We start from the raw sequence: 27,022 nt of genomic DNA on the forward strand, positions 1-27,022 counted from the left end.
TACGTTTATAACTGAAAAATTCAAAACATGACTGTGGATTGAAATATTTAAGCAGATTAATACTTTCCCTATTCAGTTGTTTTAAGACTTGGGCTTAAATGCCATGTCAGATTCGTGTATCGGGTTACAGAATTTTTGATATTTAAATCCACAAACAAATCAGAATAGCAGTTAATTTAAAATATCCTCACGTATGTAAGGTGTTCTTTCATTTTTTTATCTGAGAGGAAATAACAATAAATGCTCAGACAAAAGTGTCACCTAGTTAAGAGAAATTCACAGCTAAGTTAAATTCATTGGATTTTATTCTATGGTACTATTAAGTGATTATAATGAATAAGAGAATCTTCACGAATTTTAATTTAATTATAATTAGCCGCCTTTGCTGACCAACTGGTTCGTCAGGAGTAATACTCTCTAGAATTTTCAGTTAAATATTTATGTATCTTGTTGTCTTAACAGTTTCTTCAGCAAAATACTTTTAAGATTCATATTATGACAGAAATCTTACGATATTTTGTTCATCGTAATATATATATATATATATATATATAATTTGCTGTCAGCTGCTGTAAGATATGAATTTCAATTTCAAGAGATAAAACTTGAATAAATGCTAAAACCTTTTTGTTGAAACCAAATACATTTTTTTAAAATATGACTGCAGAAAATCGAATTCTTCAGTACTGTAATCTTACGTGCACCACAGAATATTATTTTATAATTTATGCAATATTTCACAGAATTATTCAATAAAAATTTCTCTGATTCATCATAAAATTGAGTTATATTTTCAAAAAGATATAAACGCTGTAAATAACGTTTTGTTTTATTTTATTTCAATCATTAAATATACTTCTGATCTTGAAATATAATGAAGTCTAAATCTTATATAGTTCTTCAATCCTATAAATCATATTCAGTAAAATCATAACGCTTCAATCATCTGCAATCAAGCCTGACTGAGCAATATAGCTTTGAGTATCATTATTTTAGAACAATCAAGAATTTCATTATTTTAGAACAATCAACCTTGGGAAGAAGTCCAAATGCTGATTGGCGTATTTTCTTCCATATGGTCGTTGAAGTCTAAAATCGTGCATTTTTATCGAACAGAGATATTCAAATTTTCATAACTCAATCAGTTCTAATTGCAAAAGAGTGGAACATTTTTATTTAAAATATTTGTTCTCAAAAATAATTTATTAAAAATGACTCACAGAACAGAGGGTCTGTATAAAAATTTAAAATTCTCAATTCATCAAAACATTTATACTGCAGTCATTATAAATTTTATACAAGTTTTAAACCTATGTTTATCATTTATTTATTTAATATTATTTGCCTGTTATTATAATTTTAATGGGTTATATTTCTAATGAAAAATATCATAGATTATTCAGATTTTAAAATTGGTATTTAATATCTTTGAAAATGCTTTTATAAATGTATTAAAATGAAAATAAGTTCTTTGTAAGTATTGAATCCATACTCGCTTGTTATTCGAATTTTTTGTGTGGTAATTGTATTCAGAATTCTTTTTTCTGAGGTAACTGATTTGTGATTACAGTCTTGAAGATACTCGCCTCGTAACAAATATACTAATGATTCTATGTTTTAACAAATATGGAGTATTTTATATTATGATTTGATGCTAAAAAGCAAATATTTTTCCTTTGATCTATAATGAAAACAGCTTATTCTTTCTATCAATATTATCTTTTGAATTAAATATAATATTTACAGGTAGAAAAAAGAATCACATTTTTTGTGACTAAAATTTTAGCGATTTTTGTTGTCGTGAACGCTCTAGTTCCTTTAAATAGTTATTCATTTTTAAACGGTAGCTTAGCAAATTTAATGAAATATTACGGTTAACCTTTAAGACAAACGGTTACAGTTATCTCCCGTACAAAAATTATTTTAAAGTAATTAACAAGAAAACGGTAAAAAAAAAAAAAAAAAAAAAAACCAGTAAAAATAAATAAAGTGGTAAAATTAGAAATATTTTTTATAAAAAAAAGAAAAGGCTGTTGTTTTGCGAGACATTCAGACAATAGCAAAAGAAAAATATTATATAGAGAGACCACAATAATCAACACACGAATTTGAAAACATGATTAAAAAAAATTAATGTTCCGAAATGTAAGCGATAATTAAGAATTTGATCAAGTATATGAAATTGCAAATAAAATGAAACTAAAAAATTAGATATCACCTTAAAAAAACAAACTAAGGTGATATCTAATTAAAGCCCTAGGTAATTGCCTACTTTGTCTATATGATAATCTTACCATATTTGATCCAAATTGCTTTGAGATCAGAGCATTTTATAGCTGATGACAAGGCAAGATTACAGAATGTCAAAAGAAAACGATTGTAAGTAATTCTTATCAATAAAAAATGACGTATTTTGTGGGGTTTTTTGAAAGAATTCTATATTTAACTTTGCATTTAATACGAAAGTTTATCTCAAAAATCAATTAATTGTTATTTAAAACTAAATTCCAATCAAATTTAATTATTATTTTCTGAATATTTTAACAATTATGTTCAGAGCTTTTTAACTGAACGTTTGAACATTTTGAAATGGTACATTGCCAACTTTTCTGTACACTGAGTCTGGTACACTTCTTCAGAACTGCGGCGAAACCAACTTGAGCTATTATCTTTGATGGCAGGGCATTTCCCAGTTTGATCTTAATTTCCACGAAACACGATAAATGAATGCTCTCCTTCTTCGGATATATAATTATATCATAATGATCAAAATGGCAACATTACCCCTTCGAAATGGTGACATTTTTCTTGGGGCAGGCAGTCACACTAGTCAGTCCACTTTAGATATATCATTTAATATGGCACCTTTATTAACCTCTAAAGAAGTCACCCTTAATGTGAGTGATAATCATAGCATGATCTATCCAGATGCCATTTAAATCAGACCAGACACCATCAATAAAAGCCTACACTCATTTTTTCCACTTTTGTTCGTTTGATTGAAATATGTTCCTCCATTAACGCAAGTTTCCAGAAAAGAAGCAAATAACATTAATTACCGCTGACGGTGACTATTCAATAGAACATTAAAAACAATTAATTGCCGCCAATAAACAAAAGAAGTCAAATGAAGCGAGCCAAATCAAAACGCATAAATATCAATTAGAGCGGTGGAAACCGAGAAGGGCCATTGAACATCCTCACTTGATAACCTGGCCAACAATTGCGCCATTCCATTTTCTAACGAGGTATTTGGCGATGAATTAATTCCACCAAAGAAGAAGGCTCTTTTCGAAATCTCAGCACGCAGCGCCGAACCATGACGTCACAATGGAGTAAAATCCGAGAGTGTGTGAACCTTCTGAAGGACCAGCTCTCATAATATGTATTAGAAGGATCTTGCAAGAGTGGAAACTTGTCGCGAGGGCTTTTTTGTTTATTTATTATTTTTTTCTCCTTTAATCTGCTTCAGCAAACAACAATCCGGTGTAAGACATCATTAAATATCTGTCGCGGTTCTTCGATGAGCGTATTGTTTTGAGTAATGATGGGTTGACTTCTTTGTCTGTTGTTGCAGAGAAGAAAGTTTTGGCGGGTTAAGTCTTTTTACTGCTTAACTACTAGTTTCTTTAAATGCGTATTTTTTTTTAAGTAGAAAACAGGTAAAATAAATTGGTTTTCTGCCATCCATTTCTAATGATATACAGTAGCGGTTCTCAACTCCTTAACATTTGGAACACATTTTTCTATTTCAGTTTTAATCGCGCTTACTTTATTTTGATTTTGATATACTTTTTAGAGATCGGCAGACTATTTGCAAATTTCCCTATACTTAAATAAATATGAGATAAAAAAAAAGTCAAAATACGCAGCAGGATAGACCATACTTGATCTGTAATCACTTGGGTACAAGTCCAGATTAATATTGCAAATACCTTTAGACACTAAAAGTTTCAAGGTCCGCCTCTGTATCCCCTACTTTCTTTTCAAAATTTTCAAAACATTATTTTTTGTTTTTTAATTTGATCTGCGTAAGGGTAGTTTTGAACTGCAAACTACAATAAAACATGAAATTACAGGTCATTTTCAAGAGCATTTTTTTTTCAATATCTTGAGTTTAAAAAAAAGGAATTCAAAATTAATTAAAAAAAATTTTTTTTAATTAATTTAAAATTTTAAAAAATTACAGAATCATTTTCATTTTTAAAACAATTTGATTGTAACTACAGAATCATCTTCCTTTTAAAAAAATTTCAAAATTTTAAAACGTTATAATATAAATAATTAATAAGACAATTAACTATAAATTTAGAATAATGTTCTAAAATTTAAACAAGATTTTAAATTGTATCAATTCATGTGGAAAATCCTTGTAACAGTGGTTAAATTGTTCTAAAAATATCTATAAAAAAAAAATCGCGAGTTGTTGAAAATTAAAAAAGGTTTCCTGGCACCTAAATAACATACTTTAAGATGAGCACCTACGCGGTAGTCTACATTATCTATTTGATACTCTGCGCCTGTCTAGGTAGTAAGTTCGCTCAAGGAGAGCCACTGTAAAAATCTTTATTTAAAAACTGTTCGAAATTTAATTAAATCCTGAATAATTTTGATGGATATTATCTCACAAAAATCATTTTTGCAGCAATTTAAATTTAAAAAAAATAACTTTTCAATGATACCAATTTTATTTCTGTACAATTTTTTCTTTAATTTTAGTTCTTTTTTCAAAAGTGATTTTAAACACAACTTGCAACAATGCTTTCTTATTATTACAACGAATTTCAAACCATTTTATTGCTTCATCAAATCTTTCACAGCAGTCTCTTGAAAATCCTAAAACTATGGCAACAAAAAGGGGGCGGGGTATATTTACATTAATTCCGAAACAGAATTTTCATTTTTGCTTTTCGTATTTTCTCGCATGAAGCATATATAGAGAAAACGTTCTAATCATCAAAAAATTTGTTGAAACTCTAAAAGTTGATGAATCTCCTCACTTCAGATTTCCCTGAATTCGTAAATTACATTTTTGGAATTGCGTCTGTCTGTATGTCTGTGAACAGGATGAATCAGACTATGACTAGCGTTTTCAGCTAGATTGATGAAATTCAGTATATGAATGTAACCTCAAATTTTGTAAATTTCTATCGAATTTTGAATGAAAGTCATTCAGAGGAAGTCTGTCTTTGGCTCTCCGATGACTCAGTGGATACGATGTCCACAAAACTGAAAGAGCTACATAGATAAAATTTGGTACATAGGCTTAGTATCTAAACGGTAGATATGTATCAAATTTTGTTGGCGAATTATTTGGCGAGTAATAGTATCCGAAAATCGAATTTGTGGTTTAGATACATTTTTTCTCAACCGATTGAAGCAAAGATTGGACACAAAACCGCACTTGTAGTCACAAAATCGCATGCCAAATTTTATATATTTAAGTCACTGCGTTTTTGAATTATCGAGTTTATATGTTTCCTGAAGTAGAGATTGACAGACATTCAATCTTCTTGTTGGATTTTGCTCAAAATTTGATCGGTATTCCCACTATAAATGTTAAATCTGTGTGCCGAATCTTATTTATCTGGCTCTCTTCGTTTTGTTGTTATCGTGTTAACTTATATTTGAACAGCTGGACTTCCTCTGAACAGATTTTACTCAACATTTGATAGAAATCTGTAACTTAGGTGTAAAGACAGTATGCCGAATTTCAATCGTTGAGCTCACAAATTTTTTGTAGTAATCTTTGTCCCAAATAGTAAGATAAACGGAATTTTCCAAAAATATGTGTTTCGAACTCAGGGTGGTCTAAAACGTGGGGATTGATCAAAATCTCGAATTCGAATTTTTTTGACGATTACTGTATTTTCTCTATACTATGTATACGAGAAAGTAAAAATGTAAGTACTGAAATAAATAAAATCTGGTGTGTTATCTTGTGATTACTATTGTACTTCTACGTCAAATTTTGATTTCAAGGTCGGGAAAAAGGCGACCAAAATACTTATTCGATTCTTATATATTATTACGAAATTGCCTGGGGTTCGTTTGGATAGTGGAAGTTATATGGTGTGGAGAACGCTCAATCAGTAGGCGGCAGTAGAAAATGAAACAACGACGTTCATTTACACGAAGACACACAGGACAGCACAAAGACGACAACTATATACAGCACAGAAGACGATTATCTTCAGCCGAGACGTGCAGCATACAACAGACTCTACTGCAGACAGTAGCGCACAGCTTAGTTCAGCACTAGCTTGACTCCGTCGCTGCTCCGCTTATCCGAGGCCGTGCGCGAAAAAGACAAGAGCGCTACCTAGAGAAGGCCATAAACATGAGAAATTTAGCTCCTGTGACGTCACTGCGTAAAGCCTTCGTTTGAGTGCTTGCGATTGGAATGCGCGCGTGATTTAAAGAAATACATATCGAAATTCCGGTGTATTCTTGGATTAACTCATTCTAAAGTAAGTTTTTTAAATTTATGTTAGTTCCATACAAAAATATAATCTAGTTATATTTTAGAGTTAACTTTGATTGCAATATTTTTAGATATAAAGCTGTTCTTGTATTTACTCACGTGGTGACAAGTCTAATTTGATGCTTTAATTGTTGATTATATTACCTCTACATTATCGTTTATTTAATTATGTAATTTAAGCATTTCTTAGGTTCTTCTAAAGCTTAGAAATTTCAATAGCTTCTTTTAAATGTAAGCATTTCATAATGGTTAGAAATTAATGTTACTCTCCGAGATCGGCTAAGCCTAAAGTACGGAAAAAATCAACTCGCTTGTGCGGGCCGAGCAAAACGAAATTGTTCGGCTGAAAATTAACGGACTTTTTCTCTTTATGTAAAGCATACATAATTTTTTAAATTCAATTGTGGACAAAAGAAAATAATAGGTTTTTGGAGGAAATCGCTAGAAAATTATTCAGAAACGCAGTTATTTTTTAAACATACAGAATGACGAATTTTAATTTGAAATAGTTTAATGAAATATTTCCTATATTATTTTTATTAAATTTAATAATTTAAATTTGTCGAGATCCTTGAACTTAATGCTAATTTAGCTTTTTTAATTTTAGTTAGCTTTAATCTTACATTTTTTGTAGAACCTGTGCCCCATTATTAAGAATGACCAGCTTAGAGCTAAAAATTTGAAAAGAAAACTGTCAACTTTTTCTTAGTAGGATAAACTTTAGGATATTAATCTTTTAGCAAACGAAGGAAATAGACCTACTGGGGAACCCACCTTCGCTTAATATTTCTGAAAAGGGGTATTGCATCTAGAAACAGTACCCCCAGGGTGATGTGGAAAGCTGTTTCTAACAATTTAATTAGAAATTTATGTAAATAAAATTAAATAATTTATCGTTTTTGTATATTTTTTCTCAAAACACTGGATTATCCAACATCAGAATTTCCTGCTTTGAATTAATCTTTTTAAAATTGATTTTTTAATGAAATATCAGTTTTTTGCATATGCTATTTTATGAATATGAAAAAAAAAAGTTTTTCGGTTTCTGGTACTTTTTCTCTAAACAATGGGTGATCTTCAATCAAAATTCATTTCTTGCAATTGAAATTTGTGTCAAAGCCTCTTTAAAAGTTTTTTATTTTACTTGTACTATTTTTTTTTCAAATATTTATTTTAATTAATCGTCGATGTTAAAAATTCATTCAGTAATAAGTAAATGCCAAAAACTTTGTACTTCTGTTGTGTTTCTGTAAATGCGATTTGATTTGAAAGGAAACTTATGGATTTAAAGATACAAATCCCCTATTTATTTCAAAGGTCTTCTTAATCCGCAAGAAAATAAATGTTTAATTAAAGAGGTTTTATGAATTCTTAGTTTTTATTGGCTATTCATTCCGAGGTTAGTTTGAATCCGTAAAAAAAGATAGAACAATTTCTATCGAAAGACGAAATAGTTAGTTTCTGCATAGGAATAGCGTTTCCTATATCACCAACAGAGCTAAGCAGAGGCTTTCGACTGTGACGTCACGAATTCAACCTTTCGGCCTCCTGCATAGCTACTTCTGTTTATCTTTTTCGCGCACGGCCTCGGCTTATCCCTGGTAGACCAATTCTTCACCGTCGACTCCACTGGTTCACGACTGCCCGGTAGCTGCGGCTGCTTCCTTTTATAGATCTCAGGAGGCGGGGCCAGAAGCCTCTCAACCAATCAGGAACGTTCGAGGTGTAACTCGGTTCCTACTGGACGGATCGGGAAAATTCTCCATGTTTCGGGTATAATCTATTTTGGCGCCAAAGTCGCCAAATGCTCGCCAAGTTTGTCGCCAAGCTCTGGGACTTCCTATGGAACTGACTATGCTGGGAAGCCATATCACATATTCTTAACAATATTTACGATTAATCGTCAAAGATCGCATCCTAGATTCAATAAAAACACTAGATTCAAGTTGATTATCTATATTTTGTAATTACTGTTTGTCAATGCCGTGCAAGGATTCATGTCCTTTTCTAAAGTCCAAAACTTTATGGGGCAATAGGAAAAAGGTTGATATCTTTATCAGTGAGTATGTAAAGAAATTTCATCCTCTGGGTTTTATATAATAAAGATTTTAGCCTCGCATTCTTACGGTAAATTGCGTAAATGTAAAAATCATTATCCTCAGAATGCAACGACCTAAAAAAAAAAAAAAAAACCGATGAATCAAGCCTAAAATATTACCATACTACGATATTTGTTGAATTTTCCTCGTCGTAACAAATTAAAAAAAAAAAAAAAAATCGATATTAACCCTTTAGGTACATTTGACATATCAGAATGTCCGGTATTTGTTTGAATTTATGCTTCCATTTTTTTATTTTTTTGTTTTAATTAGCCGAAGTGATCTCAATAACATGTAGCAGTATATATTCTGAATAATAAGAAATAAATGAATTCTTACGTAAAAATATTCAAAAAAATTAAATGCGCTTCAAATACAAAAGTCGTTTCAAATTAATGAGTAGTCAAAGGGTTAATATTAAGGCAGCGAAGTAAGGAGTTCCGTTTTTTCCTAAATAAAGTTCCGTTGTTTCCTTTCCTAAATTCCTGCTCCTTACAATATTTACAGTGGCTTTGAGCTGACTGGGTTGTTTTACATGAGTAGGATAAGCAAAATAATAATAATTGATATTAAAAGTGATATCTCCACCTAAGAGAACTTTGAAATAATTAGAAAAGAGAGATATTTTTAAAAGAGGAAATTATGATGACTTTAGTTAAAAAGAGGAAAATAGAATTTAAACTTTTAACTCAACTTTTTAGTATCTAAACAGCTCCCAGAATACTAAAATTCAACAGGTGTCTTCCCGAAACTTTCTGGCATATTCTCGAACAAAATTTTATCCAAATCTCCTTTCTCGCATTAAATATCTTATGCTCGTGAACGTCGTAAGTGCTCAGAGATTTATTTTCAGTGTTCGTAATAGTTTTGTACTTCTTAGTACAGTAAAGAAAACCGAATATGTATTTTGGATGCCTTTTGTCAGCTGAATGAAATCAAATTTGACAAAATTAAAAATTTGATTAAGTGATAAAAAGATCACATAATAAATTTCGCTAAGTTGTTGAGTTTGCATGCGAAAATACAGACCGACAGGAGATTAATCCCTTGAAAAATTTGGTTCTAAATTTGAGAAAAATCCTTACTTTAGATCCATAGCAGTATATTAAATTTCATTTATTAAATCGTTACATTTTTGAGTTACCGCTTTTACATGCATGAATAAACAGACCGCTTCACGATCAACCCTTAAACGGATTTTGTTTGAAATTTGATATGCATCTATATATTAGATGCTAAATTTGTGCACCAAATTTTATTCATCTAGATTTTTAATTTTACCATCTTGTGCTGGGACAGAAAGATTTCCGATTAATGGATCTCGTTCAAAATTTTTCAAAATTCAAAAAATTGGTGTAAAAAAAAAATCGCACACACAATTTACTTTATTTCACCTTTATAACTTAAAGCGTTTAGGAGTTATATGAGTTATCCAAATTAAAATTAGAAATAAATATTAAGTTCACAGCCAAAGAATCAAAAAGAAAGATAAAATGAATCCGGCCCGAAGACTTTCTCAAGGGTCACCCTCAAGCAAGGATTCAAACCAGGGATTTTTTCTGTGAGGGGTCTAACTTTCGTCCAACAAACTGACCCCTCGTGACCCGAAAATCCCAGAAAATTGAGGTTTTGGAGATAAAATTAGTATCACAAGGTTAAAGATAAATATACTAAAGCAAGTAAAATCATTTGCAAAAAAAAAAAAAAAAAAAAAAAAAAAATCCAAATAAGACCACAGCAAACCAAACCACAAAATACCATGAAAATAGAACCAAAATAATTTAAACAAAAAAGCAAAATACTTACTAATTGAAAGTACAATTCCGAAAAAAAAACAATGTGAGGTAAAAACTTGCTATTGCAAATGCACTTCGTCAAATTAAACTAAATTTAATTTTTCCGCGTTTAAAGCTATATACACCTACCACGTTTCGTCATAATGCATCGTCATTAAAATTGAAGCGCCATCTATTGAGTTAAAACTCAAAGCTAACAGACTGGAGGAAGTCAGAAATTAAACAGACCCTCTCTTATCAAAACTTCTATATTGCAAAAGTTTTTGGGAAATTCGTTAGTAGTTAAGTTTTTAATGAGATTGTTTTTTGCTAAAATATAAGAACTTTTATTATTGCAAATTTTTTTAATCTTGTTAAATTGTGAAAATGTCAAATTTTTGAAAATTTTAGAGTTTAAATTAGAATGGTAGTTACTAAGTTTAATTATTTTAAAGTTAAATTCATCCCTTTTATCGTAAATACCTATCAAAGTTTTTCCATTATCAATTCTATATTTAAATCTAAATAATTAGCTTTAAGTTGATTTTCGTTTGTTTGAGTTAAAACTAAATCTTTTGGGTAACAATTAATAATATCATTAGGATTATCCACATTTAACAAAATTAAGTCATCAATATATCTCCAGCCTATTATTAAGTTAAGTTTAATTATTTTTTTTTCATAATAATGTAGGAAAATATTGCTAACGTACTTGAAAAAGTTGTTCCCATTGGAATTCCTTTTACTTGTTCATAAAAATTTATTCAGTTAAAAACATAGTTTTCTTTAATATTAAATTTACATAACTCTAACCAATTACTTTTTGTAATAATATCTCTATTTAAATATTCGTCATATATAATAGTACAGACATCTATTAACTTTTCATGAGGTAGATTAGTGTACAAATTTTCAAAATCATAAGTATTAAGCTTATTAATATTGTTATCTTTTAGAAAGTCCAAAATATCTTTGTTACTATTGATAATAAAGTTATCTTCATCTTTAATTTTATTTAGGACAATTTTTAAGTATTTAAAGAAATGTTTTCCCATATAGTACTTGTAACTGCCGGTGCTACAAGTTACGAATCTAAAATTTATTGGTTTTTTATGAAATTTTATTGTTGAGAAGAGGTAAGGGTAGTTTAAAGAGCAAGTTTTGATTTTAGTTTTTTTTAGCGAAAGCTAGCATCCTTTTATCCAATTCCTTTTTCCCGGTGCTAATTAATTTGTAAGTTGAATTAGAGTTATATTCATTAATTAGAAGTTCCTTATAATAATATTTACAAATTAAACCGAAATTATTCGCCGATTTATCTATTACTGTAATAACAAACCTCTCTTTTAAATTTTTTATTTCTTTTTTCAATGCTTTGTTGAAATAAATTCTTCGTTCTTTAGTTCTAACGTTGTCTGCATTAAATTTTGTTTTAATGTCTTCTAAAATCCTTACTTTCCATTCTCTGAAACCTTCTGGGGGCCAATGGTATTTCCTAGATAATTTGGAAATAAAAATATCCAAATCTTGTCCGATAGAAATTAAGATTTTTTTAATGTTAACTTTTTCTCTCAATCTAAATTTCTTTGGCTGCAAACTTAATATTCATTTCTAATTTTAATTTGGTTAATGTCATTTGTGTTTTAGTTGTAGCAGCATTAGCGCTCTCTAAATACAATGTATATTTTATATTTTATTATATAGATTCAGGAAATTTTATATAGGTGATTTTGCACATTGTTTATTTATGGATTCATAGTTTCTTATATGAGTTATCGTATTCATAGGCATACAGATAGGCATAATTGCAAAAACGTATTTTTCGAACTCAGGAAGTCTGAAACCGGAAGGGTCGTCAAAATATCGAACTCAAATCTTTTGACGATTACTCTATCTCAACTTTGCATGCATTGTATCCGAGAAAGTAAAAAAAAAAACTGTTTATTTCTATCTTCTTTAATATATCGTTACCTTTAATACATCGTATTCCCTGGTTTCGATTTATTCATATTCAATTCAATGTTAAAAAGTAAAATCTTTTTAATGTCACAGGTATTTAATAGTCTGCCACTTAAATCCACAGGGGAAGTTTTTTTTTAAAGTATGTAAATTCAATTTGAACATAAATTCTTATTAAGGCTTGGATTAAGAATATGAATTCAGGAAAATTTCGATCAATATCAAAAATAATTTTTTTAAAAAAGTCCGAAATTTCCAGAAATTTTTTTTGCAACAAAATTTAAATGTTATCATTTGCTTGCCAACTTTGGTAAAAAGAAAGAAAATGTAGATTTTATTTATACTCAAGAATCCAATTATTTTTAAAAAAATGTTTTGAAAAATTTTAAGATAATTTTTGAATATTAATATTATGAGCATAATTATGTGCTAAGAGAACTATAAAATATCTTCAGAAGATAGATCCAGACTGCATTTAATCCGTAAAGAAAGACTAGTGTGGAAGAAGACGAACGTCTGAAACAAAATTTGGTTCCGTGGGAAAAGAATATCTATATACATGGTGTTGCCAAATTCGACCGACAAAGGCATCAAGAGGATAAAGAATCACCATACAACATGGGGCACCAAACGACGTTTAGGGGGTGGAAATCGCAAAAATATAGAGAGTCGGAGAACTGTTGGAAGCTGTAAAAGAATAATTAAAAAAAATAACAAATGGTGTTTTAACTATGATTTTTTTAAAAGTGAAAGCACATTCTTAAAGGTTATTTTTCATGTAAGTAACAAGCCGATTTGATTATCTGAGGGGGGCAATTTAAGAATGTGCTTTCACTTAAAAAAATTTATAGTTGAAACAACATTTGTTATTTTTTTATTAATTTTTTACAGCTTCCAACAGTTCTCCGACTCCCTATATTTTTGCGATTTTCACCCCCCTAAAAGTCGTTTGGGGCCCCATGTTGTATGATGATTCTTTATCCATTTGATGCCTACTATCACTCCTCTGAATTTGCTGGTCGAATTCGGATACACCCTGTATGTATGTATATATAAATAAGTACGTATATGCATATATAAAATTGTACTCTCCAAAGGAGGGAATCGAACCCCGGTCTCCCGCGTGACAGGCGGGGATACTCACCACTATACTACCAAAGATAGAAACGCTTACCGAAACCCGGGAGCGAACCAGGGACCTTTAGATCTTAAGTCCAACGCTCTCACAACTGAGCTATTTCGGCACGCGCCGTGGGCATCGGAATGCAACACTTCTAAAATGGCTTTGAAAATAATCTTCCGATTGTTCAATGCTCATTAAAAAAAAAGGAAACTGTGCGTTGAATAAGAATTGGCTTATATATAGAGATTATAGGATTAGAAGTTATACAGTGGATTTCATGATGGATACCTGAAATGACTTCCGGTTTCCTTCGTTAGAAAAGAATAACTATAAAATTGTACTCTCCCCGGAGAGGACTCGAACCCCGATCTCCCGCGTGACAGGCGGGAATACTGATCACTATACTATCGAGTATAGAAACGCTTGCCTAAACCCGGGATTGAACCAGGGACCTTTAAATCTTCAGTCCAACGCTCTCCCAACTGAGCTACTTCGGCACGCGCCGTGTGCATCGAAATGCAACACTTCTAAAATGGGTTTGAAAATAATTTTCCGTTTGTTCATTGCGCATATATATAAAAAAAAAAAAAAAATAGGCAACTGTGCGTTGAATAAGAATAGGCCTATTTATAGAGATTAGCGGATCAGAAATTATACAGTAGATTTCATGATGGATACCTAAAATGATTTCCGGTTTCCTTCGTTAGAAAAGAATAACTATAAAATCGTACTCTCCTTGTACGCCTCATTGTACTCCTCACAAACAAATACATAAGATGGAGTTTCGTAAACTTGTTTCCAAAAATTTCTGATCACTAAATGGATATTCTGCTATCAAAACACTGCAGTCGGGAAATTGATATTCCAATTTGCGCATTGATTAACTGTTATCTTTCTGTTAGCGTCTTGGTCTGCCGGATCATTTTGATATGCAGAATCTTAAATCCGTTCTAAGTAAAACCGTACAAACGTTGGTATAAGCTTGCCAGGAAGGAGCCCCGTTCAATACTAATGTATAACAGTATCGTGTAGGTAAAAGAATTAGTAGGAGACAATCAATCAACTTTAAGGCCTACCGGACTATCATATAAAAGAATAATCCTTTGAGAAACTACTTTGATCTATTCATTCACCAGCAGATCTTCAACTCTATTGGTAATACCTTAAAATTAAAATATATTAAAAGTAAATAGTGTCTTTTTAAAAAAAATTAGATTGATGATAAATTATTATTTATAACGACCTAGGGAAAAAAGGACTTCTTTAAACGAAGGAATGACAATCGAATGTTTCAGTGAATCATTTTGATATGGAAGCGTAATTTCGAACTTTGGCAAAATGATAAATCAATTCTGGGAAAATTTACTTATTGTTCGTTTCAGTATTCTGAGACGACCACTTTTCGGCTGTTATGACAAGTGGTAGAATGAGCGCATTTCCGGAATTTACTTTATTGTTAAATATAAACATGTCCTCTTTTCATGTCTCCTTTCACCTCTATTTTACTGAATTAAACTCATCCTAACGCATGCGCAAAAGCGAGGAGGATTTTAGAATCCGTTGGCAAACTATAGATTATTGTTTAGTATCATACGACCAACAATTTATGACATTCAAATAACTTCAAAGGTAGAAGTGTAAAATAATAAGATACGTGGTTACTGAAATAGTTTATATTTTTTCCTTGTGCTACAGCTGGTGGTAATAATTCATCCCCCTGAATACCACTAAGCCACGTATTTTGGAATAATATCTTCACTATAACTGTAACTGGAGCGAATAGGCCTAGTGGATCGTAAAACTTTGAAATTAACTTCAGTAGTAAACGCTTTGTTACTTGTTCTTTAGATGCTCGAATAATCTTTTCCTGCACATCATTTCTAAAAACATCTCTGTCAGTATCCAATTTAACCCTTAAGACTTGTGTAATTCTCTTCAAATAATACTCATTTCTTTCTGGTGAACACCATTTTATTTACGAACATATTTTTGTGCCTCTTCAGGTAGACTGTTACAGATTAGGACACCTCTCACAGTTGGATGCCACGTCTAAGTCACAGAATCGTTCTTACACACTCTCCGTTCAGATACAAAAAGAATTAACAGAAACTTTGTACTCGACAGATACACCATCTATCGGCGTGAAGCTGTAACATACTCCCCACCTTGAAACCCCAAGGTTTCAAGAGATTACAATGTTCAATAACATAAACAATATTACAACTTTTACACAAATCTAGTAAAAAAACACACAAGAAACATAATAATCAACATCTTTAAGAAATAAAAAATGAAAACTTACAAATTTCAAAATTAAATATTACAAATTAATTACGTTCCATAGGCAATACACAAATTTTAGAAATGGCTCTTTTACAAGTACTAGACTGCGTTTTAATCTTAACAACACGAATTTTCTTATCATCACCATAATAAATTTTAATTATCCTACCCATAGCCCATTTATAACAAGGCAAATTGTCTTCGATTAATAACACTAAATCTCCTAATTTTACATTATTTTTGTCAAACATCCATTTAGATCTCTGTTGTAATTGACTTAAATAATTACGATGCCAAAATTTCCACATATATTGTACAAGTCTAGTTACCTTTTGCCATTTCTTGAGATGACTTTCTTTTAAATTTGTCAAATCAGAAACCGTTACCATATAAACAGCTTTAAAACAAAAACATACAAAATTATAAATATAAATTTTCTGTAAAGCACCTTTACGCTGAGCCTTATTCTTAATATAAAATGGCCCACAGAAATCGGCACCAGCACAATTAAAAGCAAAATCTGGAGACACTCTTTCCTTGGACAAATTGCCCATGATTTGAGTAGGCGCAATTGGTTGGGCTTTGAAACAAATGATACACTGATGATCAATTTTTCTGCAGCTATTACGTCCATTTAGAGGCCAAAATTTTTCTCTAACAAGTTAGAGTAAAGAAGAAGCACCAACAACCTGCGTAATATTTTTAAACGGAACGTTTTCTTGTTTCCACATCTCTTACAAAATCTTAGAATTTGTAGTCCATTTGGCTAATGGTAGGCTAATATGTGATGTAAGTTGCTGCATTTCTTGATATAGAATTGTAGCTTCAGTATCTGTAGATGTTCCCATGACAAAATCATCCATATAGTTGTTATTCTTAATGTGTTTAGTTGCAGTAGGTTACGTTTGCTTGGACATTGTAGCCAATTCACAAAGAGAAGCTGATAATAAAAATGAACTTGAAGTGAGTCCGAAGGGAAGACGCGTGAATCGGTAAATTACAATTTCATCTTCTATGCAGAGTTTTCCATCAAGAGTATACGTTGTCTTGTACCAAAGAAATCGTGTTCCGTCTCTGTCTTCGTCTGATAGTATCAGCTGTAGAAATGATTGGCTTCCGTCACAAGTAATATGCTATTTTTGAAAGGTGAAATCTCAGTAACATAGCCATGATATCGGGAAGTAGATTTGGTCCAATTTCAAGAGCGTCGTTTAAAAATGGATGACCTGGCGAATGGGAAGATGCATCGAAAGCTATATGACACTTGGTTTCTTCATTTGTAATTTTCTTTACTGCATGATGGGGTGAGTAAAATAAACGTTCTTTATTGTGTGCTTCATGTGATACGATTCCAACTTGTTTTTTATCAATGTAATCTTGCATGCGTTCAGAATATTCTTGTTTAAAAACTGTGTCTGCGTGTAGTTGTCTTGTTAAAGAATTAAAACGTCGAATTGCGACTTCATAATTGTTTGATGAAAGTTGAACTTCTGGTTTCCATGGTAATTTTATTACTCGTCTACCATCGATGATTTCAAAGGATTGATGAAAGTTTGTCAAGAGTTCAGAGTTACAGGTGCCTTTCTTTTCTTGAATTAGTTGTATGCTAATGCTTTCTAAGTTCCAGAATTCGCATACCACTTCGTCCAATGCTTGAGTTGAAGTATCTACATTAATATTATGAACTGTAGGAATGAAAGAAACTGTTGCGTGTGATCGAGGTCCACTAAGTATAACCCAAAAATTGATGGGACCAAGGTCAGAGAATCCGTCAGCTTCACTGAAGGTTCAGAATTCATGACATTCCTGTAGAAATCTGCACCGATTAAAATCCCAACGTAGACGATTTCGTAAATTAAGAATTCAGATGATTTTTTAAATCGCATATTGACAATTAAAAATTGCAAAAGAATAAACATTTTCTGTTCGTATTCACATTAAAAAAAAGAAAGGAAGAAAGAAGAAAATAACTTTTAATTATAAGCTTAAATTTCTTTATTTAATAAACTTTTAATTATAATAAAGATCAAAATTAAAATATTAAATCGATATTTTTTAAATATTTCCAATTTAACATTTTTTTATAATATAGTTATAGTTCATGTACAACCCAACCATTGCAAAAAGTAGTAAACAAAACAGCATTAGGGTTGCTAGAATAGCGTTCCGATGGGTTGCCATATTGGCGACAAACTGGAGTGCACACTATTCTTCACTTCATCCATTTATTGAATTTCTTAATTTTTAAAAAAAATGTATGCTAAATATTGAAATAATTTAGGTGCCAGTATAGCACAATTTTCATTATAAGTCATTGCCAAGGTAAATGCATGAAAAATAATTTGAGAATTTCGATGTCCGACAAGACATTACAGCAAACACTATTTTTGAAACAACAATATCATATAAGTTGATACTATTTAAAATTTTAATAGTAATTTGAAAGATACAAAAAATCAAAAAAATTAATCAGACAATTCATATTCTGCGTAATATAAGAAAATAGTAAATAGAGACAAAAAATCTCGAAAAATAATTTATCAAAAATCAAAATAAATAAATAATTTATATATGCGAATGCATGATCTATTTTCAATTTTCTAGGCATCCATCTGGGTCTTACATCATCTTATATGTTCGCTTTCAGTAAACTTCCAAAGAGAAGTAATCCTGTGTTGTCATCCAGCAATTAAAGAACGAACGTCTTACACTTCCAAGGCTCACAGTTTTTAAATTAATACAATACCATGAGAAAACTTAATGATGTCCTGTCATAAGCTAAAAATTAAGGAATAATAAATAAAGTCTTGGGAAGAAGATTTTCACTGGTTGAGTTTCCGCGTGCACACGAAAGGCCAATCAATTCGTTGACATTTTTTGAGGTATACGGCAATGATATTGTTACGAATCTGTGATGCTGCTTCCCAGCATAGTTGGTTCCCTCATCAGAAAGATTGTTTTACAGTCATCGGTATTAGACGGAGTCCGGGTGTCGCGTCAAAAGTCCCAGAGCTTGGCGACAAACTTGGCGACCATTTGGCGACTTGACGACGAATTTGGCGACATTGGCGCCAAAATAGATTTTACCCGAAACATCGAGAATTTTCCCGATCCGTCCATTGGGAACCGAGATACGCCTAGAAAGTTCCTGATTGGCTGAGAGGCTTCTAGCCCCGCCTCCTGAGACCTATAAAAGGAGACAGTCTGCAGCTGCCGAGAGTAGTCGGAATCGACGGTGAAGAACGAGTCTTTCAGAGATTAGCAGAGCAGCGATGGAGTCAAGCTAGTGCTGAGCTAAGCTGTGCGCTACTGTCTACAGTAGAGTCTTGTTGTGTGCATGTCCCGCGGCTGAAGATAATTGTCTTCTCTATGCTGTATATAGTTGTCGTCTTTGTGCTGTCCTGTGTGTCTTCGTGTAAATAAACGTCGTTGTTTTATTTTCTACTGCCGCCTGCTGATTGAGCGTTCTCCACACCATATAACTTCCACTATCCAAACGAACCCGGAAATTTCGTAACAATATTATTCCGACGATAAAACAACCTGCATAATTTCATCTTTCTGCCCCATTGTGTTTATAATCCATCACGTTCAAACAGATATACTTTCTATAGACAGATTTCAAGCAAAATATGACAAAAATCAATTTACACGTTTGATGGTAAGACCACATATGAAGTTTCATTCGTATCGCTAGATGAATTTTTGAGCTAGCGCGCTTATATTCAGAAATAATTCCCAAAAATATTTGTTTGAAATTCTGGGAGGTCTTAAACACGGAGATCCATCAAAGTCTCAAAGTCAGATTTTTTGACGGTTACAATACTCTCATCGAACGTGAGAACGGAAAAAAAAAACCCATGGTCAGTAGTAAAATGCTTTTTTTAAAAAATAAATCCACTGGTACATAGGACACCGCTGAATGTTTCAGAGCGTATTTCATGCATCCGAATAAAAATGGCACAAATAAAATGTGAACAATACTTTCTTCTTTTATTATTTATTCAAACTTTTTAAGTTTTTTCTTTGTGTGGTATGTTAACAGAATTTCTTACTTTCATTTTTCGTTTTAACAAAATAATAATAAAAAAAAACTAATGGTGTACATTCACTTCAACTGACTGAGACAATAAATTTTTCTGTAAACATGATTTTTTTTACTCTTTCTGCTTCTGTTTTGTTAAGGGAATTTTCATTAGTCATTCCACTAGCAAAATCAAAATCAACACTTTTCTCAGAATTTCAAGAGATGGCAACAAGTAAATGTACCGTGGCGAGAAACATATGATGCGTGTCATTGTTTGCTGTATTCTTCTAAATGTGTCGTCTGGTTCTTGCTTCTTATTTTTATTAAATTAAAACCATCTGCTTCTTTTTTTCCAGCCACACAGACACTGTATTTACGCGAGTAACTCCTCTACTGGGCACGCCCCTTCAAAGGCTGCAATCACTGAATCTCCAAATTCATGTAATTGAGATTAAAATGCAAGGTTGAGTGCTTTTGATAGAATGTGATTTTTACAGGAAAGATAAAAAAATGTATGTTAATAATATTGATTTTACTGTTTGGAAACGGTTTATGAAGACATATTTGGAATATCGTTGTGAACTATTCTTTGGAAATTGGATCAGTCTTCAGAAAAATGAACAGAAACTTCGAATCGGTCGGGATAGTCCCATTTTTAGATTCTTTGTCCAAAATTGAAGAAGTATCTCAGATATGTTCGTTTAAAATTTGAATTAAATATCATAAATTTTCTTTTTTTTTTCCCCTTGTGTAAAACGTATTCAAAGATAAAGAGTTTTTTAAAAATCTGATATTGAGAATCTTATAAATTTTCTCGTTTCAGATCACCTTGAGACCAAAAAAGAAAACATTTCTGGAGTTACGTCTCTCTTTATTTTTGATCCTGTTAGTCCAAACACGGAAGGAACAAGACAAATGAAATTTGGTATGTAGCTTTAACACCAAAATCGTAGGCCTGCATCAAATTTTTGATGGAATCTGTTTGTAATGCCAGAAAGATGAGTATGGCCGTATCTGAGCAATGACTCAAAACCAGAATGAGATGGGTGGATGAAATTTGGCCTAAGATTTTACCATTGAATTTATAAATACGTAACGTATTGCTGATCCAATTTATCAATACATTGACTATACATCTATTTATGGGATTGAGAATCCTATAACTCAAAAACATAACAAAACAGATTAATGAAGTTTGTGCATGATCTTGAAATTCGTTTTCGTAGATTTGCATCGAATTGTCAACCTAGTTAATCGAAGCTCCACGATCCATTCTTGTTTCTCTTTACATTTTTAAACAAAAAAAGTTCCATCGTATTTAAATATATAGCAAAGTTGAAGGGAGAACAATCGTGCTCATACTTATGAATATGTAGCTCATATTAGAAAATATATAAATATGAATAATTAAATGTTAATTTTTATACGTTAACTTCTCTGAATTCTCTCAAGCTTTTCACGGTCATTCAACCGAAATTTTACGCACCATGCTGATTGCTTATTGCCATGTCGTCTTATTTTGATAGAAAAAATCAAGTGGAACTATTTCATCTTCTAATTATATTTACTTCTATTATTTTGTGATTTGAAAAATAGTTATTTGGATGTTCACGTGCTGATGATGACGCCGTGTCCGCGTTACCATGGAAAGGGGGTGCAGTAGCTTCTGAGGGTAAAGACCCCTGAGCACCCGATGTCAGAAGTCTGACTTCTAGCTCATATGAAAATGAAACTGACATATATTCGCTTACACAACCCCTTTTTACAGGGGGGCACATTCACACACCTCACAGATAGAACACAAATGAAAAACAACCATGCCCGAACCGGGATTCGAACCCGGGAAGCCTAGATCACGGGGAAGATGCGCTACCCCTATGCAAGGACGCCGGCGGATGCTCACGTGATATAATTATAAGCGAAAGATGTTAAAAAGTAATAAAAGTCGCAAACAAAGACGGATTTCGGTAGTGTACTTTATGATATCTCTATTTTTAATGAACTGGTTAATTTAATTTTGCATTTGAACGCATTTTTATCGTAATATTAATGACTTATATGAGATTTTTTTAATAGCTTCTTGTAAATGTACGGTTATTTATTTATTTTGATTCATATTTTTATGGTTTCCACTTATGAATACACTATTATTTCGGCAACAATATTATCTCGGTATTATAGCATTCGGTATTTATAAGTAAGTGAACGTGATGAAACGAAAAGCAACCTGATCATTTATACTCGGAAAAATATTAATATTATCCTAATATAATTCATATAATTTTTAATTTGGTTTTAACAAATTTATATATTGGCAAATTATTATATTATTATTTATTTAATGGCAAATTTATTTATTTTAATTGGCCTGCTTGCTTCCTCTCCCTTAACCCAGCATTCCAGGCGGTTGTCTAGCTTGCCTATTTGGAAATCCACTATTGGCTACAGAAACAAAATTTTAATGGATCAAGACCACTTTTTAAGATACGGGTCGGGGCGAAAAAATGTGATATTGAGTCGAGAAATGGTAGAACATTTTTAAATAATTATGTGCTTTCAGTTATATTTTTTAGAAATATAGATATCGGGTAATCTAGAGGTCATCACAGGTAATTGAAAACAAATATATTTTCACAAATATAAAACAAAAAGGATTAATCTGTAATAAAACATTAGCATGTTAAAAATGTTTTGAAATGTGGAATCAAATTTTTCCGTTTATGAAAAGATCGCACGCACGTCCTAGCTCATAATGCGCACAGCCTAGAAGCACAAAATAATTAAATCCTTCAATGAATGCGCTTATATTACTTGTATCGGACTACTTCTTTGCATGTAAAATGGGCATAAATGATAACATCGGGTTCTGACGCGAACATTTGTATCGATATTGTTTCGTCTGCAATTAACGTAATCGCTGATATTAATATTCTGAACTTTCTTAATAATGAAATTATAATTTTAAAAGACAGATTTTCGCCATTTCTTGAGATTGGACAATTTTTTAAAATGTAGATTGAATTAGTCTAAGTTTCCTAATATTGGAAATTTCTTCGATATCCAAATTCTCTTGCATTCTAGAAAAATTCCCATTTCCATAGTTCATACTTTGACCTGTGAGGAATAATTGACCTGAGGACCTATTAGTGTAAAAATCTTTACATTTCTGCAGCAATACTTTACCATCAATTTAGAATATAACACTGTACAATGAAGTTAGATGATGGAGAAAAGGATAGATCTTTTGAAAGCAAGTTAATTCCTTCAAAAAGGGACGACAAGGAATTGGAGGATTTGATAGAGTACCTATAGGAAACTCAGACAGAAAAGAGCAAAATAACCAGTATTTTTCTCTCTAACATTTATTTTGCTTGCCTGTTAACAAGAATAATTATTGAGAGGGAAATCCCCAAGAAAGTTTCTAAGAAATACCGCCATTCTATAAAAAGATCATAGGATGAAAAGGCCTTTGAAATGCTTAGACAATCTTCCGTATGATTGATGCCTTTTCTAATATTCAAAGAATGCTTTAGTTGTGTTTCAATGGCATCCCAATTTAAGCTGTCGATGTAAGAATATTATTATAATTATATTTAATTCATGTAAAATTCTCATAGAAGAATTTTCTATAGTAAAAAAAAGAAAGACGCATATGCCCTCTATGTCATTGTTACATGAAGTCTGTCTCAACTGGTTATAAATTAAAAAAATAATTAAATTGTTATTTTTGTTTAACAAGTAGTTGAAATACCAGCATTATTCAGAATGATTTTTTTTCTTTCTCGCTTTTTTTTAATAATGAAAATTTTAAATTTTAATTAATTGCTGCAAAAGCTTCATTAAAACCTTGCTTATGATTCAGTATTTCTGAGCAAAATTATAACTACTCGTCATATCAGAAAAAGTAAAAATTTAATTAATATTAATACTCGGTGGAATTTCAATATATCCGTAATTAAAGATTTTTAAATAAATTATTTTAATGCAAAAGTTAATTTTATATTTTAAAAAAAATCATAAGGTACAAAACGCTTTGTTGTTTGCAGTTTTATTTTTAGTAAATAAACTTTTGAATTTTTTTTTTTTTTTTTTGAAGCCACAATAACACGTTGCTACAAAAATTAAATAATAATATGAAAAAATAAAAATGGAGTATTTCAAAGTCTTATTCTCTTGCCTATCAGAATATATTTCTAAATTTGCTTATTTCAAAATCTTTTGCATCGATATAATTATTTTCAAAATTCTGAGCAATTAAATTCACATGTATTCATTCACCTGACAATTGAGTTCCTGAACGGTAATAAAAATTAAAGAACATCTAACGGGTGTTTTTCTTCTTTCCAATCGATTTATGGTCGATGTTGGTTAAAACAGAATGACAAATAAAGAGACATACTGTAAAATTTTGGAATTTTCTTTTATATTTTATGCTGGCATGAAGATGTGCCATGTAAACAGGGGCAATAAAATTTTTCAAACATGTTAAAATAAAATGATTGTCTGAATCGCATGTAAATCGAGTGAACCTAATAGTGAAATTTCTGAAAACACTATTAGATTTGTATTTTTCTCTCATTTTCCCTTTACAGAGTTCTTTGTAACTATATTTAAAACTAGCCGCCTTTGGCGACCAGGCCGGTTCGCGAGTATTAATGCTCGCTAAAATATTCAATTAATATTTTATGTAACTTGTTCTCATAATAGGTTCTTCAGCAGAATATTTTTAAGCTTCAAATTTTGATAGTCATATTACTCACTTATATTATTTATTATGTAGGCCTAAAGCCGTTCTGTTCATTGCATTACGCGTCTGTCTAATTCTCTACAATGCCCATAAAATTCAATTTTAAATTAAAGTGGAAATAATGAAACTACAATTAATATAAAGACGTATTTTAGTGAATCCCAGTATGTTTTTTTTTTTTTTTTAAGTATGAGAACTGAAAGCAGAGTCGTTAGGTATTGAAGTCCTATGTGCACTACAGAATAATTTTCATAATTTATAATATTTCAAAGAATTATTCAACAAAAATTTCACGAATTCAATGAAAAGTTCAGTTTTTAGTTTTATTTTTTAAAGGATATAAACGCTGTCAATAATAATACTTCAATTTTTTGTATTAATAAATATATTTCAAAAATCATGAAATTTAAATTTTAAACAATCCTTTGGTCCTAAGGAATCATATTCTGCAAAATATTCTTGACTCTACAACTTTTAAAAAAATAAATAAACATTTCTATTTTCTTTTTTCAAATCTGAACGATTTATTAAGTTTTGAATATTACAATATTAGAACAATCACATTTTCATAATCCAGGCCAATCATTCTTGAGAAGCTCTGGGAGATGATTGGTTTCTTTGAGAAGATCGCTGAAGTGATCTATAATCACCAGTTTTTATAGAATAGTGATATTGAAATTTTCAAAAATCTGCCAGCTTTAGTGATTGATTTATTTGATTGGAGTGCAACTCATTTTATTTAAAATATTAGCGTCTCAAGAATATTTTGTTAAACATGATTCACAGGGCAGAGGATACATGTAAAAATTTAAAAGTCGTAATTCATCAACATTTATTGACTCTATAAAATAGAATTGTTTGTTTATTTTGGACCATTTGTTAGCAGATGTATGTTTATTACTACAGGTTTACAAATTAGCTGTTCCGCACCAATTAATATTAATATCTTATACATAATAAACCATACTTGCCTTAAATAAAACTGTTTAATTTAATTGAATTAATATAGGTATTGTAAAAGATCATAGGAAATGCATTTACTTTTCAAAAAATATCATGTTTCATATTTATTTCATTTCATACAGACACGTCTTGAAAATTACATTTTTATATGTTTAATTTGGAATGATAGTTAACTAATTTTTTAATTTGAGTTTTTGTCATTATGATGGCTGCGCGTTGATAAAAATTAATTTTCCCCCCGTTTTTCCTTGCTAGTGCAACTTAACTTTTATTTTTATTTTGTGCGAAATAAATTGTTGAAAAATATGATTAAATTATTTTTTAAAAAATTTATTAAAAATAGAAATTTAATTTGTTGGTTAAAATATTAGTATCATTGAAAACAATATTTCTTGATCTTTAATATGATGTAAAAATCAGTTTTGTGCTGTAATATCATCGGAAGTTATAGCGGAAAAACGCCAAAATTTAGCTTAATTTTAAATTAATTAAAATTAATTTGGTAGCTGTAGGTCAAACGGTCTGACCATTGAGTTTTATTATAAGTATAGATATAGATGAGATGCTTTTGCTGAAATAAAAGGATTAATATAAAAAAAAATGACTCTCCCCGGCGGGGATAGAAACGCTTGCCGAAACCCGGGATCGAACCAGGGACCTTTAGATCTTCAGTCTAACGCTCTCCCAACTGAGCTATTTCGGCACACAACTGCGAGCGTCTGCAATGAAGTGGAAAATAATCTGCAAACAGGGCCTTTTGGAAAGATTGTGAAAGGCAGTATTGCCCTTAGGATGAACAGCGATTATAACATCTCTGATTTTCATAACAATTTAAGTACCAAAATATAAATTTTAAATCTGTATATTTTTGTACTTAATATATTATTATATTTATTAACTATTATATTGTTTTTAATTATTATTATTAAATATATATAATTATATCTATCTATATATTTTATTATAAATATGTTTTTGATACATTTTTAATCTGTGAATATGAAATAATTATACCTTTCAAGTCAATTCGATTGGATTAAAGTAGATAAGTGGAAAATAAATATAATAAAATCATAAATATACAATTTTAGATTATCTAGTAGAATTTTCATGAAAAGAATATGAAATTGTGGAAAAATATGTAACAGCAATTTTATTTATTTAACTTGTTGGATTAACTGTTCAAAACAAACCTCTAAATTTTCCCCGGATATTCTATCTCGGTGGCATCCGGGGGGGGGGGATTGGAACATAGATATTTCGCATCTAAATAAAAAGCTATGAATCCTGGAGGAAATGCTTAAAATAAAAAAATTCTAGGCATTAAAAATGTGTTGTTTAAGTTATGATAGTTTAATTAGATCAAAAATAAATTTTCAAAAGCTCAAAATGGATTATTTTTTTTAATAAGAGAAGTTTTTATAATTTTATTTAAATAATAGTTCAATACAAGAAAATAAATGATAAAAATTTCAAATCGATATCTGCGTTTTTTTTAATGTTGTTTTGTTGAAAGAAACTGTACAGTCGAAAAATATCTATATTTTTTCTATCAATCAGAA

At 30.7% G+C, this 27,022-nt stretch overlaps 1 long non-coding RNA gene and 2 other non-coding genes across 3 annotated transcripts in view; 1 reads left to right on the forward strand and 2 right to left on the reverse strand.

The window, feature by feature from the left end:
- The window catches only part of LOC129981828 (uncharacterized), a 33,927-nt gene extending 13,247 nt beyond the window's left edge, over positions 1-20,680 (forward strand). The window contains exon 3 of the long non-coding RNA XR_008785375.1: positions 20,574-20,680. This is a non-coding gene — a long non-coding RNA (uncharacterized LOC129981828). The remainder of the gene's footprint in view (positions 1-20,573) is intronic.
- Positions 13,489-13,561, reverse strand: Trnal-uaa (transfer RNA leucine (anticodon UAA)). The gene has a single exon. It is a non-coding gene; the product is annotated as a tRNA-Leu (tRNA).
- Positions 20,681-26,090: 5,410 nt separating the features above from the next.
- Trnaf-gaa (transfer RNA phenylalanine (anticodon GAA)) lies at positions 26,091-26,163 on the reverse strand. Its single transcript has one exon. It is a non-coding gene; the product is annotated as a tRNA-Phe (tRNA).
- Positions 26,164-27,022: the final 859 nt, after the last annotated feature.

Source organism: Argiope bruennichi, chromosome 8 (assembly GCF_947563725.1).
Source record: "Argiope bruennichi chromosome 8, qqArgBrue1.1, whole genome shotgun sequence".
NCBI lineage: Eukaryota > Metazoa > Arthropoda > Arachnida > Araneae > Araneidae > Argiope > Argiope bruennichi.